Source organism: Phacochoerus africanus, chromosome 5 (assembly GCF_016906955.1).
Source record: "Phacochoerus africanus isolate WHEZ1 chromosome 5, ROS_Pafr_v1, whole genome shotgun sequence".
Lineage (NCBI taxonomy): Eukaryota > Metazoa > Chordata > Mammalia > Artiodactyla > Suidae > Phacochoerus > Phacochoerus africanus.
In genome coordinates this window covers 6,014,930-6,031,677 of record NC_062548.1, presented here as the reverse complement: position 1 = coordinate 6,031,677, position 16,748 = coordinate 6,014,930, and positions in this window count along the sequence as shown.

Here is a 16,748-nt window from a genome sequence, read left to right as displayed (position 1 = left end):
CGTGAGCTGGAGTGTAGGTTGCAGACATGGCTCAGATCCTGCATTGCTGTGGCTGTGGTGTAGGCCAGGAGCTGCAGCTCCGATTCGACCCTTAGCCTGGGAACCTCCATATGCAGGTTTCTCATGGATGGGTAGATCATTGGGAACCACGGGTGTACAATTGTTCTCTTGAAAAGGCACTTTGCTGTCCTGGTGGGCAAAGCCATCATGTGGGCATCTTCCTGTCAAGGTACTTTGAGTACCACCAAGAAGGCTTTTGTCCTTCAGGGTTCTTTTCCCATAAAGGCTATCATATTGAGTAGATTTCCCTGTCCTCTACACTAGGTCCTTGTTACTTACTGATTTTTGTGTATAGAGGAAAAAATAGCATTTGATAAGACAACTGACTGATGATGAGGCAAAGGGTAGGCACTCAGTACATATTTGTAGAATCTGATTCTTTGCTTCGAAGCATCCTTGTCAAATTTGGGTGTGGAAAGAGGCAGAGAAAGCAGAAGAAAAAGCAATGAGGGCAGGGTGTGCAGGAGAAATCATCCAGAAATGGGAAAACCTAGATTTTAGATCAGAATCTGAAATCAGCAGTCTGTGGGACACTAGGCCTTTCACTCACCCTCTGTCTTCCACCTATTACAACACTTTGATTAGACTGGCTCAGGGTTTTCCAAAGCAGGTACATATACCATGGGTGCTGAGCAAAAGTATTTGAATTGATATGTCTGCATGTTGTTTATTTTTAAATGAATCAAAATAATACAAGAACCATACAAAATCCATGATTTCAAAAACATTATTGCTTGGGAAAAATTCAAGTAAGTAGTACCGAAACTTCTGCCTCTGGTACTGGTGAGTAATGAGAACCAGAGCCATCCTCCCACAGGAAGCAACTAGAAAACAGAACATATACATATGAAACAGAAGTCTCCAGACATTGGGCAGCCTACAGCACAGGACTAAATGCCTGAGAGGTGGGTAACAAATGAGATGAGCCCTATAACCACCCCAGCTTCTGCTCAGAAGCAATTTCTGAACCAGAGACACAAGGAGGGGAGACCTCATCAGAGCCCAAGAGCCTTACTAAGTGGAGGAGATAGAGACTCAGGGAAACACAGACAGCTAGAAATTGCAGGGCGTGATTTTAGAAAGGGAAGAATTGCAGAGTTAACGTTGTTATGTGGAAGTAAAAGTATTAAAGACTGGGGCGGGGGGGGGGTGGATTCCTGATGTGGCTCAGTGGTTACCAACCTGACTAGTATCCATGAGGATGAGGGTTTGATCCCCAGCCCCTCTCAGTGGGTTAAGGATCTGGCATTACCCTCAGCTGTGGTGTAGGTCACAGACTTGGCTCAGGTCCTAAGCTCCTGTGGCTGTGGTGTAGGCCAGCAGCTGCAGTTCTGATTCCACCCCTGGCCTGAGAGCCTCCATATGCCGTGAGTGCGACCCTAAAAAGAAAAAAAAAAAAAAAGATTGGGGAAATGGAAGAATATTCTTGTAAGGGTTTCAGATTACACATAAAGTAGTATAACATTAGAAGATGTGTTGTTATCACATGCATGTGATAAAACTTTGTGAGGTCACACATATTAATACAGAGAGGAAAAGCTAGTAAGCCAATAGTAAAGATAAAATGGAAATCTCAAAATTACTTGGTTAAATCCAAAGAAGGCAGAAAAAAGAAGGAAAGGGAACAAAGAATAAAAAGTTCAAATAGAAAACAAATATAAGACTGTTTAGACCCACTCATATACATAACTATGTTAAACTGAAATGATTTAAACACTTTAATTTATTGACAGAGACTGTGAGATTGAATAAAAATGCAAGACATAACCATATGCTGTCAACAATCCTAAAGTTTTAGTTGGAGATTTCAAGATTTCCCTTTTCACTAATTGCAAGAACAAAGAGACAAAAATCATTAAGAATGTTTAACACTGATCTTGTTGACATGTCCAGAACACTCCACTGAAGAACAAAAGAATATACATTCTTTCCAAATGTACATGGATTCACTAAGATAGACCATACCATTTGCCCTATAACAAGTCTTGATACCTTTTTTTCAAGTTGACAGCATAGGGAATATGATCTCAAGTCACAAAAAAATTAAGTTAGAAATCAATTAGAGAAAGATATATAGAAAACTCCCTAAATAATAAAGACATTTAAAACATAATTCTAAATAATCCATGAGTCAACAAAGAAATCACAAGGGAAATAACAAAATGTTTAAGTTGAATGGAAAGCGTAAGAAATATATCAAAACTAAAAACTTCTACTTTTCAAAAGACACCACCAAGAAACAAAAAAGCAAGAGATTTGAGAGAAAATATGCACAATACTAGGATATACATCCAAAATATAAAAAGAGCCCTTAAAATTCACTTATAAGAAGATGAAGCACTCAATTTAAATAATGGGCAAAAAAAATTGGACAAAAAAATCCCCAAAAGAAGATATGAAAAGGCCAATAAGCATAAGACGCTGAACATAATTTGCCATCAAGGAAATGAAAATTACAACCACTCTAATATACCACTACACAGTCAATACAATGGCTAAAATGAAAAAGACTGTTGATGAGAACAGGGAGTTCCTGGAAATCTCATTCACTGCCAAGTGGACAGTAAAATGATACACCTCCTTTGGAAAATAGTTTGATACTTATTACATGACTCAGCAATTCTGCCCCTATAGAAATGGAGACATATATCCACCCCACAACTGTACTTTAATGTCCATAACAGCTTATTCATAATAGCCCCAAACTGGAAATAACACCATGTCCATCATCTAGTGAGTGGATAAACAAATTGTGATACATCCATGCTACTACTGAGCAATAAAAAGGGATAGACATATGACAAACATAAACAACATAGAGGACACTGAAAAGCATATGCTGAGAAAGACTTGTACAGTGAAAACTACAAAATGCCACTGAAAGAGGACATAAGCGGAAACACATCCCATGTTCATGGATTGGAAAACAACACTGTTAAGCTGTTTATGCTACCCAAAGTGGGAGTTCCTGCTGTGGCTCAGCGGGTCAAGAACCTGACTAGTATCCAGGAGAATGAGAGTTCGATCCCTGGCCTTCCTCAGTGGGTTAAAGATGTGGTGTTGCAGAGGCCTGCAGCTGCAGCTTCGCTTTGACCCCTAGCCCAGAAACTTCCATATGCCACAGGTGTAGCCCTATAAAGCAAAGAAAAAAAAAAAACTACCCAAAGTAATATACAGATTTAATGAAATCCCTGTCAAAATTCCAAAGACATTTTTTTACAGGCATAAAAAAAATTTCCTAAGATTCATATGGAATCTCAAAGGACCCCAAATAGTCAAAAGCAATCTTTATTTATTTATTTATTTATCTATTTACTTTTTAGGGTTGCACCTGTGACATACAAAAGTTCCTAGGCTAGGAGACAAACTGGAGCTGCAGCTGTTGGCCTACACCATAGCCACAGGAACACGGGATGCGAGCCACATCTGTGACCTACAGCACAGCTCATAGCAATGCTGGATCCTTAACCCACTGAGTGAGGCCAGGGATCGAACCCATGTCCTTATGAAAATTATGGGTTTCATACCACTGAGCCACGGCTTGAACTCTCACAAAGCAATCTTTTTTTTTTGGTCTTCCTCTAGGGCCGCACCCTTGGCACAAGGTGGCTCCCAGGCTAGGGGTCCAATCGGAGTTGTAGCCACCGGCTTACACCAGAGCCAGAGCAATGCGGGATCCGAGCCACCTCTGCGACCTACACCACAACTCGTGGCAACGCCAGATCCCTAACCCACTGAGCGAGGCCAGGGCTTGAACCCGCAACCTCATGGTTCCTAGTCGGATTAGTTAATCACTGAGCCACAACGGGAGCGCCTCACCAAAGCCATCTTGATAAAGAAAAACAAAACGAGAACCATCATGCTTCCTTTTTTCAAAACTTACTGCAAAGATGCAGGGCTCACAACACTGTGTTATTGGCATAAAGACATTCATGCAGACCAATGGAATAGAAGTAAATGAGTCCAAAAATAAACCCTCAAAAACATGGTCAAATGATTTTGACAAGGACGCCAAAACCATTCACTGAGGGAAAGGACAGTCTTTTTGACAAATGGTGCTGGAAAAAGTGGATATCCACATACTAAAAAGTGAAGTTGGACCCTTATCCAACTCCATATACAAAATGAACCAAAAGCGTTCCCACCGTGCAACAGAATTGGTAGCGTCTCTGCAGTTCCGGGACACAGGTTCAATCCCCAGCCCGGCACAGTTGAGTTCAAGGATTCAGTGTTGCTGTAGCTGTGGCCTAGGTCACAAGTGCAGCTTGGATCTGCTCCATGGCCCAGAAACTCCATATGCCATGGGGCAGCCAAAAAAGAAAAAAAAAATTAACCAAAAATCTAAAATTATAAAACTCTTAGAAGAAAACATAGAGGAGTTCCCGTCGTGGCGCAGTGGTTACCGAATCCGACTAGGAACCATGAGGTTGCGGGTTCGGTCCCTGCCCTTGCTCAGTGGGTTAACAATCCGGCGTTGCCGTGAGCTGTGGTGTAGGTTGCAGATGCGGCTCGGATCCCGCGTTGCTGTGGCTCTGGCGTAGGCCGGTGGCTACAGCTCTGATTCGACCCCTAGCCTGGGAACCTCCATATGCCGCAGGAGCGGCCCAAGAAATAGCAAAAAGACAAAAAAAAAGAAAAGAAAAGAAAAAGAAAAAAGAAAACATAGAGCAAAAGCTTTATGAAATTGGATTTGGCAATGACATTTCTTGGCTATGATGCCAAAGGCACAGGCAACATAAGAAAAAATAGACAATTAGTACATTATGAAAATCTTGTCCATCAAAGGACAATATCAATGGAGTAAAAAGACGATTCCCAGAATGGAGAAACTATTTGGAAATCATATATCCGATCAGGAATTGATAGTCACAATATAGAAAGAGCAACAAAGAGACAAACAAATCCATTCACAAATGGCCAAAAGGTTGAACAAACATTTCTTCAACGAAAATGCACAAATGGCAAGTGTGCATACGAGAAGATGCTGAAGATTATAATCGTTAGGGAAAAGTATCTTCTTTCTTTCTTTCCTTCTTTCTCCCTCCCTTCCTTTGGTGTTTTTAGGTATGTGGAGGTTTCCAGGCTAGGGGTCGAATCAGAAACCACAGCTGCCGGCCTACACCACAGCCAGAGAAACGCCAGATCTGAGTCACGTCTGTGACCCACACTGCAGCTCGAGACAATGCTGGATCCTTAACCCACTGAGGCCAGGGATTGAACCTGCATCCTCATGGGTACTAGTTGAGTTCGTTACTGCTGAGCCACAACGTTAGGGAAATGTCAGTGAAAACTATAATGAAATACCTCCTCATTCCCATTAGAATGGCTAATTTTTATTTTTTTATTTATTTATTTTTTTTTGCTATTTCTTGGGTCGCTCCTGCGGCATATGGAGGTTCCCAGGCTAGGGGTCGAATCGGAGCTGTAGCCACCGGCCTACGCCAGAGCCACAGCAACGCGGGATCCGAGCCGCGTCTGCAACCTACACCACAGCTCACGGTAACGCCGGATCGTTAACCCACTGAGCGAGGGCAGGGACCGAACCCGCAACCTCATGGTTCCTAGTCGGATTCGGTAACCACTGCGCCACGACGGGAACTCCTAATATTTTTTAAAAGTAAATAACAAATATTGGCAAAGGTGTGGAAACATCGGAAGTCTTGTGGAGAGTTGAGAAAGTCAAATGGTGGAAAACAGTAGAAAAGTGGGTGCCAGGGGCAGGGAGAGTGGGGAACAGGGAGTTCTCGTTTCATAGGTGTAGTAGCATTTTGGTTTTGCGAAATGAAAAGTTACGGACATGGGTGGGGAGGACGGTTGTACAAGCATTGTGCATGTATTTAACACCCCTGAGGTCTATGCTTAAAAAATGGTAAATTTAACAACAACAACAACAACAACAACAAAGACAAAAAAAGACAAAAAAAATGGTAAATTTATACTTTAAAATGGTAAATTTTATATGTATTTTACCGTAATGAAGATAACCAAAAATATGAACATGTGTTGAACAAAAGGAACCAGACACAAGAATACATGCTTTATGATCGCATTTGTCTGAAACTACGGAAAAAAGCAATTCTAATCTCAAGTGACAGAAAGCAGATAATTGGTTGCCTAGCGCCAGGGATGGGGGCTGTGGATTGACTAGGAAAGAACACGGGGAATATTTCGGGGTGATGGGAATGATTTCTTTCTTGATGATGGTGGTGGTCCCATGGGCATATAATTCTGTCAAAACTCATAGAAATTACACTTAAACGGGGTTCATTGCACTGAATTAAATTATACTGCAATAACGTTGATTTAAAAAAAAAAAAAAAAGCCATGGGCCAGAATGGCAGGAAATTACCACTTCTGAAAGCAGACCAAGTTCAGGAATAATTTCCTCCATGGCCAGACGAGCACAGCCTCATCTAGATAAAGCTAATGGCAGTGCCTACAGCTCTTAGGAACAAAGCGATGACGCACAAATTGTGAAAACGCAGCCCTCTGCTGTCATCAATGATTTTACAGGTCGTAGGCACATTAAACTAAGTGTAACCAGAAAAATGAAAAAAGGGGAGCAGGGCTGTGATGACTCATAGCGATGTAGGAATTATACCGCAGCACTCTGGAAGGTTCAGAGAGCTGACGTGTGTGTCATACCTTCTGCCCTATTGCGTGGAAGAAAGCAGAGCCAATACAGATGATACGAATTTCCATACAAAAAATTTCCGTGCTTCTTCCCAAGAAAACAGCAAAACATCCCTTGTCAATAGATTTGTCTGTAGTTTGGTATCTTTTTTCTGTTCTGACTCTTGGTGCTGGCTCAGTTAAAAACAAACAAAAAGTGACCCTTCTTACTGGTACAGAACTGCATTCTTCCTTTAAACTAGAAATGTGGAGCAAATATCCCTTTCTTTCTTTTTTTTCTTTTCTTTTTTTTTTTTTTTTTTTTTGGCCGCATCTGAGGCTTGCAGTTCCTGGGCCAGGTATTGACCCTGGGCCGCCGCAGCAATCTGAGCCACAGCAGGGACAATGACGGATCCTTAACCCACTGAGTGACCAGGGAATGCCAAATACCCTTTTATTTCGGACAGATTACTAACTATTCCATTCTTTTCCCTCTTTATTTTTTTATTTTTTTTGTCTTTTTGCATTTTCTAGAGCCGCTCCCTCAGCATACAGAGGTTCCCAGGCTAGGGGTAGAATCAGAGCTGTAGCCACCGGCCTACGCCAGAGCCACAGCAACACAGGATCCGAGCCAGGTCTGCGTCCTATACCACAGCTCATGGCAACGCCGGATCCCTAACCCACTGAGCAAGGCCAGGGATCGAACCTGCAACCTCATGGTTCCTAGTCAGATTCGTTAACCACTGAGCCATGACGGGAACACCTCTTTTCCCTCTTTAAACAGGCAAGTTTTGTTATCAAATTTAACAATTCTAGGAGTTCCTTGGTGGCCTAGTTTTTAGGGATCCAGAATTATCATTGCTGGGGCTCAGGTTCAATCCCTGGCCCCAGGAACTTCCCTATGCCAAGGGCATGGCTGAAAAAAAAAAGTAACCATTCTACAAAAACCCAGTAGTGTTGCTGTTAGGTATTACTGCCTGTCTTAAAGTCCTTCAGCACTTTGGGTGGACACCATCTTAAAGCAGCCAGTATATAAAGAACTATATTTCTGGAGTTCCCATCATGGCTCAGCAGTTAACAAACCCAACTAGTATCCATGAGGACGTGGGTTCAATCCCTGGCCTCGATCAGTGGGTTAAGGATCTGGTGTGGCTGTGGCTGTGGCGTAGGCCAGCAGCTACAATTCCAGTTCGACCTCTAGCCTGGCAACCTCCATATGCTGCGGGTGCAGCCCTAAAAAGACAAAAAAAAAAAAAAAAACCACAAAAACTATTTTTTCTGATCTTAAGTGCCAGTTATCACCAGTTTTCATACAAAATGGGTTTTCTTTTCTTTTCGTGGCCACACCTGAAGCATATGGAAGTCATCCAAACTAGGGGTCGAATCAGAGCTGCAGCTGCCAGCCTGTGCCACAGCCACAGCCACAGCCACAGCCACACAAGATCTGAGCTGCTTCTGCACCCTACGCCACAGTTCACAACAATGCCAGATACTTAAGCCACTGAGCGAGACCAGGGATCAAACCTGCATCCTCATGGATACTAGTCAGGTTCTTAACCCACTGAGCCACAGCGGGAACTCCTTGTTTCTGATTTTAATTTTTCCTACTGCAGTTAAAGGGCCATTGCTGGTCAGTGCTGGAGGAAGATGTGGCTCTCATTCAAGGTGTTAATGAAAGTAATGCAAAGTCAATAAAAAATAGTAGTCACATAAATCTGCACAGCACCGCAGCCAAGAGAAGGACAACATGAGCGGCTTAAAGAGACATGCACACGCAGGTAATCAAATCTTGTTTTATTCTGGAGTTACATGAGGCAGTAGTACTACGGAGCTAGTGTCTAATATTTACTTTTGCAGCATAAACACACACAGCTAAACGCCGAGCACTAGATACTGACAGCCTCAGTACCTGCTCTCCTTGAAGCAGTGTTTACCTCTCAGTCTAGCACGCTGACTCTAATCTTAGGCTTTTTTTTATTTTTATTTATTTATTTATTTATTTATTTATTTATTTATTTATTTATTTTTCGGCTGAGTTTGGTTAGTATTTTCTGTGAGGTTTTGGGTTTAAATTCATCATTGTAATTATCCATGATCTCCTGCTCTCCCTCCCTCTCTTCCCTTCTTCCTTCATCTGGCTTTGGCTTTCCTCTTAGGCTAACTTCGTAAAGTGAATTCAGAACAAATGTGTAAAAATAAAAAGATCCTTAAGACTACCTGATTTACAAAGGAGTTGTTTCCTGAAATTCACCTGTAGAAGTCACCTAAACCTAGAGCTGTGGGGTTTTGTTTTTGTATTTTTTCCTTTTTCGGCTGCACCTGCGACATATGGATGTTCCTGGGCCACAAGGATCGAATCCAAGCCATAGCTGAAGCAACGCTGCATCCTTAACCCACCACCCCGGGCTCAGGACCGAACCTGCACCTCCACAGAAACCCAAGCTGCTGCAGTCAGATTCTTTTTTTTTTTTTTTCTCTTTTTGCCATTTCTTGGGTGACTCCCGCGGCATATGGAGGTTCCCAGGCTAGGGGTCCAGTCAGAGGTGTAGCCACCAGCCTACGCCAGAGCCACAGCAACTTGGGATCTGAGCCTCGTCTGCAACCTACACCACAGCTCATGGCAACGCCAGATCCTTAACCCAGTGAGCAAGGCCAGGGATTGAACCCGCAACCCCATGGTTCCTAGTCGGATTCGCTAACCACTGAGCCACAACGGGAAATCCTGCAGTCAGATTCTTAACTTGCTGTGCCACAGAGGGAAATCCCGCATGACTTTTTAAATTCTTCCATGGATATTGATATATGGTAAGTTTTCCTGTGTATCATTTGAATTAATTTTGATCATTTGTATCTTCCCAGAAGATAATAAATTCCACTCAGGTTTCAAGTGTATTGGCGTAGTGTTGTATGTGTATGTACTTAAATCCTATTATTTTTTTCTTCTTGGTTAGAAACACCCATGATTTGTCTCTCTGGTTTGTTTTATTTGGATTTTTTTTTTTTTTTGGTCTCTTACTTCCTTGCCTTCTTCTTTCACGTTTTCTTGTTTTCAGAACTAAGAACCAAGTGCTGTATGATCATACGTTTTTAAAAGTTTTAATTTATTTGACAGTTAAGGCATTAGAGAAAAGGTTTGAGGCTATCTTATATATGAGCACTCATGTCAGTTAGTATAGTGCTTTCTGGAACACACTGTTCAAATATTATCATTTTTGTAATATTAAAAACTATGGAATATATAAAGTCCAAACTGTCAATAATGGGAAAAAAGGAGCTCCCGTCGTGACTCCGAGAAAACGAATCTGACTAGTATCCATGAGGACGCAGGTTTGATCCCTGGCCTTGCTCAGTGGGTTAAGGATCAGGTGTTGCTGTGAGCTGGACGTGAGGGAGGACAAGGCTCGGATGTGGCTTGGCTGTGGCTCTGGCTCTGGCGAAGGCCAGCGGCTACAGCTCCAATTCGACCCCTCGCCTGGGAACCTCCATATACCATGGGTGTGGCCCTAAAAAAAATAGACAAAAAAATAATGGGAAAAGTACAATATAAAATAATACATATGAAGCCACAATATTCAGTTCCGGTTTACATTAGAAATTACTAACTACACATAGCTGCTTTACTTTTGGTTTCGAATTTTCGGCCCTGAGTTCATTCTTATTTATAGCGGGACCTGATGAGGGAAAAAAATGCAACTTTTAAACTATGGATGTTTTGTGGGGGGTGTGCCATTTCTTCCAATTTATTCCAAGGTGTTTGAAAAAATAGTTTTTGTGGATTTTTTTTTTTTTGTCTTTTTACGGCCACAGCTGAGGCACGTGGAGGTTCCCAGGCTAGGGGTCTAATTGGAGCTGTAGCAGCCGGCCTACACCATAGCCACAGCCATGCCGGATCCTTAACCCACTGAGGGAGACCAGGGATCAAACCTGCAACCTCATGGTTACTAGTTGGGTTTGTTAACCACCGAGGCATGACGGGAACTCCAGTTTTTGTCGTTTTTTAACTGTGAGACATCAGGATGACTAAGAGACTGAGAAAACACTAGTTTTATTGCTTTTTGTAAGTTTGTAATGTAAGTATTAGATGTGAATCCTTATCCTTGAATTACTTAGGAAGAGGGCATGATTGTGCTGAAGATAGGGAAATGGAGAGAAAAAAGTGGGAACACACAAAAGTGAAGCTTTTGGGACTTCCCTGGTGGCCTAGCAGTAAGGCTTCAGCATTGTCTCTGCTGTGGCTCAGGTCGATGCTGTGGCTGGGGTTTGATTCCTGGCCCAGAACCTCTGCATGCTGTGAGCGTGGCCAAAAACAAACAAAAAAGAAGCGGTCAGAGCAGAGTTCCTTGTGGACACTAGTGTTTTTTTCCCTCCAAGACTTAAAACACAGGAAACACTATGGGTTCGTTAACCACTGAGCCATGAAGGGAACTCCTCGACATTCCATTTCAAATTCACATTTTAAATATCTATTTGCAATCAGCAAGGGGCCAGGGATGCTGCTTGCTATAAGGATGTGGTTTCACTGGCTCAGAATTTTCACTCCATCAAGAGATAGGGCACAGGCCCACTTTTAAATCGTGTTTGCTGAAAATTCTGCTGTCTGAGTGCAGATAAACTTCAGCTGAAGTTGCTAGAAGTTGTGTTAGGTCTGATGGTTTCAAGATCACCAGACATCTTTCAAATACTGGGATGCTGTGCTGTGTAGTTCAGGAAGAGCTGCATGCCTGCCGGGTAGCACACAGTGGAGAACTGCCAGGCTCGTGGGTTCAAAAGCACAGAGGGCTGGAGTTCCCACTGTGGTGCAACTCTGTGGCGCACAGAGCTTCTCCCTTCCTTCAACCCTGGGCATTCAGACGTCCCTGGGCAATACTGACTGCTTGGAAGAATCTTGCAATATCTTGATCCAAAGACCACTATGGTAACCCCTGTGCCCCAACCACCATGCTGCCATCAGTAACTTGCATCTTGCTGCAAGTGCCGCTTTCAAATTTATCATTTACGGAGTTCCTGCTGTGGCTCAGTGGGTTAAGAACCCGACACAGTGTCCGTGAGGATGTGGGTTCAATCCTCTGTGGCAAGCTGCAGTGTAGGTTGTCATGCCGCTCGGATCCAGTGTTGCTGTGGCTGAGGTGTAGGCCGGGAGCTGCAGCTCCTACTCGAGCCCTAGCCTGGGAACTTCCATATGCTGCAGGTGCAGCCCTACAAAACCAGAAAAAGAAAAGAAAATACCTGGATCTGAAGACCTGTAATTATATGGATCTGGAATCACCGCTAAAATTACATTCCCTGTATCTTCAACTTGAGAAGCTCTGTACAGGAAAGCTGAGCTATTCTCAAAATGTAAATACTGTCATTGCCACAACACCCAGCTGATCTATATCAGGTGAACTTTTTAGGGCCATACCTTTGGCATATGGAAGTTCCCGGGCTAGGGTTGAATAGGAGCTGCAGCTGCCGGCCTACACCACAGCCACAGCAACATGGGATCCTAAGCACATATTAGCGACCCATGCCACAATGTCTGATCCTTAACCCACTGAGCAGGGCCAGGGATGGAATCTATGTCCTCATGGATACTAGTCAGGTTCATTACCACTGAGCCACAACAGGAACTCCCCAGGATGATGCTTCTTGCATTCTTTTTGAAGAGCAAAAAAAGGAACAGAAGCATTCAGGCAAGAATGCAAGAGTTCTCGTTGTAGTGCAGCGGAAATAAATCCAACTAGGAACCATGAGGTTGCAGGTTTGATCCCTGGCCTCGATCTGTGGGTTAAGGATCTGGCGTTGCCATGAGCTGTGGTATAGGTCGCAGTCGTGGGTTGGATCTGTCATTGCTGTGGCTGTGTTGCAGGCTGGCAGCTGTAGCTCCACGTAGATCCCTAGCCTGGGAACCTCCATATGCTTCAGGTACGGCCCTGAAAAGACAAAAGACACACACACACACAAATTCATTCTCCCTGGAAGCCTGAGGTTGCAGGATTTCCCTGACATGAAGCTCCCCATCATTATAGACAGAGGAGGAGGTTCCTACCCCAATATTCAATTCATTGCTAACTGACTATTAAACTGTGCACAGGTGTTTAGCGCCCCACTGTATCTATGAGCCAGCACCTGTCAGCAGCCTGGAACCGTTGGATTTAAGTCACCTCAATCCCAATTAGGAGATTTCCCTATTTTCATGGTGACCCAATGAGGAGACCTACGGGGCCTCCTTGTGCTAAGCCTATGGCTGCTTTGAAGAGATACGGAGGCTGTTCTTCTCTTAACGAAGCTTATTTTCAGTTTAGCTTCACACCTTGATTTGATTTAATTTTTACGGGTAGGTCATTGGGTTTTTTAACTATAAAATTTTAAAAATTCAATAGGAGTTCCCTTTGCGGCTCAGTGGTTAGTGAACCCTACTAGGATCCATGAGGATGCAGGTTCAATTCCTGGCCTCGATCTGTGGGTTAAGGATCCGGCATTGCCCTGAACTGCGGTGTAGGTTGCAGAGGTGTAGGTTGCAGACGCGGCTTGGATCCTGCGTTGCGGTGGCTCTGGCGTAGACCGGCAGCTGTAGCTCCGATTCGACCCCTAACCTGGGAACCTCCATAGGCTGCAAGTGCGGCCCTAAAAAGCAAAAAAATAAAAAATATAAAAATAAGTTCCATAACATGAAGAATTCCTGCTGTGGCACAGCAGGTTAAGGATCTGGCATTGTCTCTGTGGTGGCTGGGGTTCAATCTTCCACCCAGCATATTAGGCTAAGGATCTAGCATTGATGCAGCTGTGGCTTAGATTCCATCCCTGGCCTGGGAACTTCCATATACCAAGGGTGCAGCCGAAAAAGAAGAAAAAAATTCCGTAACATGGAATCTTACTTTTATGGTTACTTTCTGCTTGGGGAAATTGAGATTTTTTAATTTATAGTAGTGAAACAAAGCTTCCTTTTATTTATTTATTTTTATTAAAGTATAGTTAATCTACAATGTGTTTCTGGTGTACAGCAAAGTGATTCAGCTATATATTTATTTCTTTTTCAGATTCTTTTCCATTATAATTTATTACAAGATACTGATAAAAGTCCCTGTGCTATATAGTAGGACCTTGTTGTTCTTACCGTTTTTTTATATAAAGTTGGTATCTGCTGATTCCAACTCCTAATTCATCCCTCCACCTCTCCCTTTTAGTAAACACACTTGGAATAAATTTGTTTTCTAAATCTGTGAGTCTGTTTCTTTTTAAAATAAATACATTTTTATGAAAATGAATCAGCCTAAATAAAAAATTACTAAGTAGGCAAAAAGTGGATTAAGCAAAAAAATTTTTTTTGTCTTTTTAGGGTCACACCTGCAGCATATGGAGGTTCCCAGGCTAGGGATCTAATCAGAGCTATAGTTGTTGGCGTACACCACAGCCACAGCAGAGCAGGATCCAAGCCGTGTCTTTGACCTACGCCACAGCTCACAGCAACACTGGATCCTTAACCCACTGAGTGAGGCCAAGGATTGAACCCCAGTCCTCATGGATCCTAGTCAGGTTCATTAACCACTGAGCCAGGTCAGGAACTCCAGATTAAGCAAATATTGTGGTGGTATTTGCTCAGATGTCTGAGACTTGGAAAAGTCTGTTCCCTTTTCAGCTCTGCTGCTCTGTGGTTCAATGAGAGGGCTGGCACGGACTCATATATGACATCTTGATAAGATGGATCAGTGGCAGCAAATCAAAAATAACACTGACAATTAACTGCATCTTTGGAAGCAAGTGCCATCTAGACTAAAAAACCACCCTCTTTCCAGCTACTGGCTGGCCTGCTGGTCATTCCTTGACAATTTTAGGAGCTGTCTTATTCCATGCCCTCCACCTGCCATTTCTGACACCCCTCTTGATGATTTAACATCTTTTAAATTAATCTATCCACACCCAGGTCTCTCAGTTTCCCGATCCCTCCCCTTCAATGATCTCCCTACCTTAGTCGCCCATTCTCACAGTCACAGCCAAGGCTTCGTCGTTGCACACAACATCAGCATCTCCAAGACCTCGATTTCAAGCACCCCTCTCTTTGGTACCTCTATCTCTCCAGCCTCTTTCCTTCCCCTGCATCTAAGCAGTGGCTGGATAAAGACCCAGACCCTTGCTACCTGGCCTCATTTCAAATATACGATCCCAGAACACCAGGCCAGCAAGACTCTGCATCCTACTAGTCATTTCATGCTCCACTTTTTTCTATTTATGAACCTCCGAAACCCTCTCCCTGACTTCCCTCTGGGCTAACGGCCCTCCTTCTGGTTCCACTGAGATTCAATCCCGTTGTATTGGGTCTCTAGCACCACTGAGAACTTCCTTCTCCTTGAAACATGTTCTTTCCTTGTACTTGAGATACCGCCTTGTTTTCTTCCCTCCCCCTTCACTGTCCTTTTCTTCTCAGCATCCTCTTTTTTTTTTTAAATGGCTGCACCCACAGCATATGGAAATTCCTGGGCCAGGGACTGAATCCGAGCCACAGCTGAGACATGTGCTGCAGCTGCGGCAATGCCAGATCATTTAACCCACTGCACTGGGCCAGGGATTGAATCCAAGCCACTGTAGTCAGATTCTTAACCCACTGGGCTACAACGGGTACCCATCAGCATCTTCCTTTAGATCTTAAATGTTCAAGTAACCCTGGGGCCCGCTCAGCTGACCTTTCTCCTCTATCTGTACTGATTTCCTAGGTTTAAGTATAGCCAGTCCTGAGGCTTTATATATTGTCTATATCAGAGTGAACCCCAATTTACATCCCCAGCTTCTGAGTTCTTCTTTTTGAAGCTGCAGACTCATACATCTAATTGCCTACTGACACCTCTATTTGAAGGTCTAGTTCCCAATGTAACATGTCTAAAACATGTTCTCATCTCCCTTCTCCAACAAACATCTATTCTGATTTTCCTCATACTTGTGAATGGCACCACCATTCACCTACCTGCATAAGCCAAAAATCTTTTATCCCCATGTCCAATCCATCTGCACATCCAATCCATCTGCAAAGCCCTCTGTTCCACCTTAAAAAAAAAAAAAAATTCCCTAATCTCACCACTTCCTCCCTCAAGGTACTGGTCCAAGTCACCGTTTCTTGTCATTTAGATTTCTGCAATAGCTTCCTGACTGGCGTTCCGGATTCTGCTCTTACCTTTCTATAGTCTATTGTCCAAACACCCTCCAGAGGGATCTCAGACAACACAAGCGAATAAACTTACACCCTTTCTCCGAATTCTCTAGCAGCTTTCCTTCACACTTGGAATAAAATCTAAATTCCTAAGACCTTCTACGGTTTGGCTCTCAACCACCTCACCAAGCCCATTCCCTACCACTCTCACTCCCTGCACTGCAGCCATGCATGCTGCTTTTCATTTTATTTATTTATGTATTTATTTATGTATTTATGTATTTATGTATGTATGTATGTATGTATGTATGTATTTATTTATTTATTTATTTATTTATTTATTGTCTTTTTGCCTTTTCTTGAGCCGGTCCCGCGGCATATGGAGGTTCCCGGGCTAGGGGTCTAATTGGAGCTGTAGCCACCGGCCTACCCCAGAGCCACAGCAATGCGTGATCCGAGCTGTGTCTGCAACCCACACCACAGCTCACGGCAACGCCGGATCCTTAACCTACTGAGCAAGGCCTGGGATCGAACCCGCAACCTCATGGTTCCTAGTCGGATTCGTTAACCACTGAGCCACGGCGGGAACTCTTCATTTATTTCTTAATGATTTTTATTTTTTCCCATGATAGTTGATTTGCAACATGCTGCTTTGCTAGCACACCAGGCACAGTCCCATCTAAGGATTTTGCTCTCTTTATACCTTCTGCTTGACGTGCTCTGCCCCCAGGTCCTCACCACGGCTCCCTTCACTTAATCCATACTGTTATCCCCATTATTCTATCCCTTTCCCTGTTTTATTTTTCACCTCTGGGTGTGTGCGTGTTTCCAGACCACCTCCTGCCTGAGCCAATGTTTTAGTTGCTTAGTTAGTTCACCAGTTATTGATTTGCCCCCTAAAACATAACCTTCCTGAGAACAGGCACCCTCTACACCGTTGTAGCTCCAGTTCCTA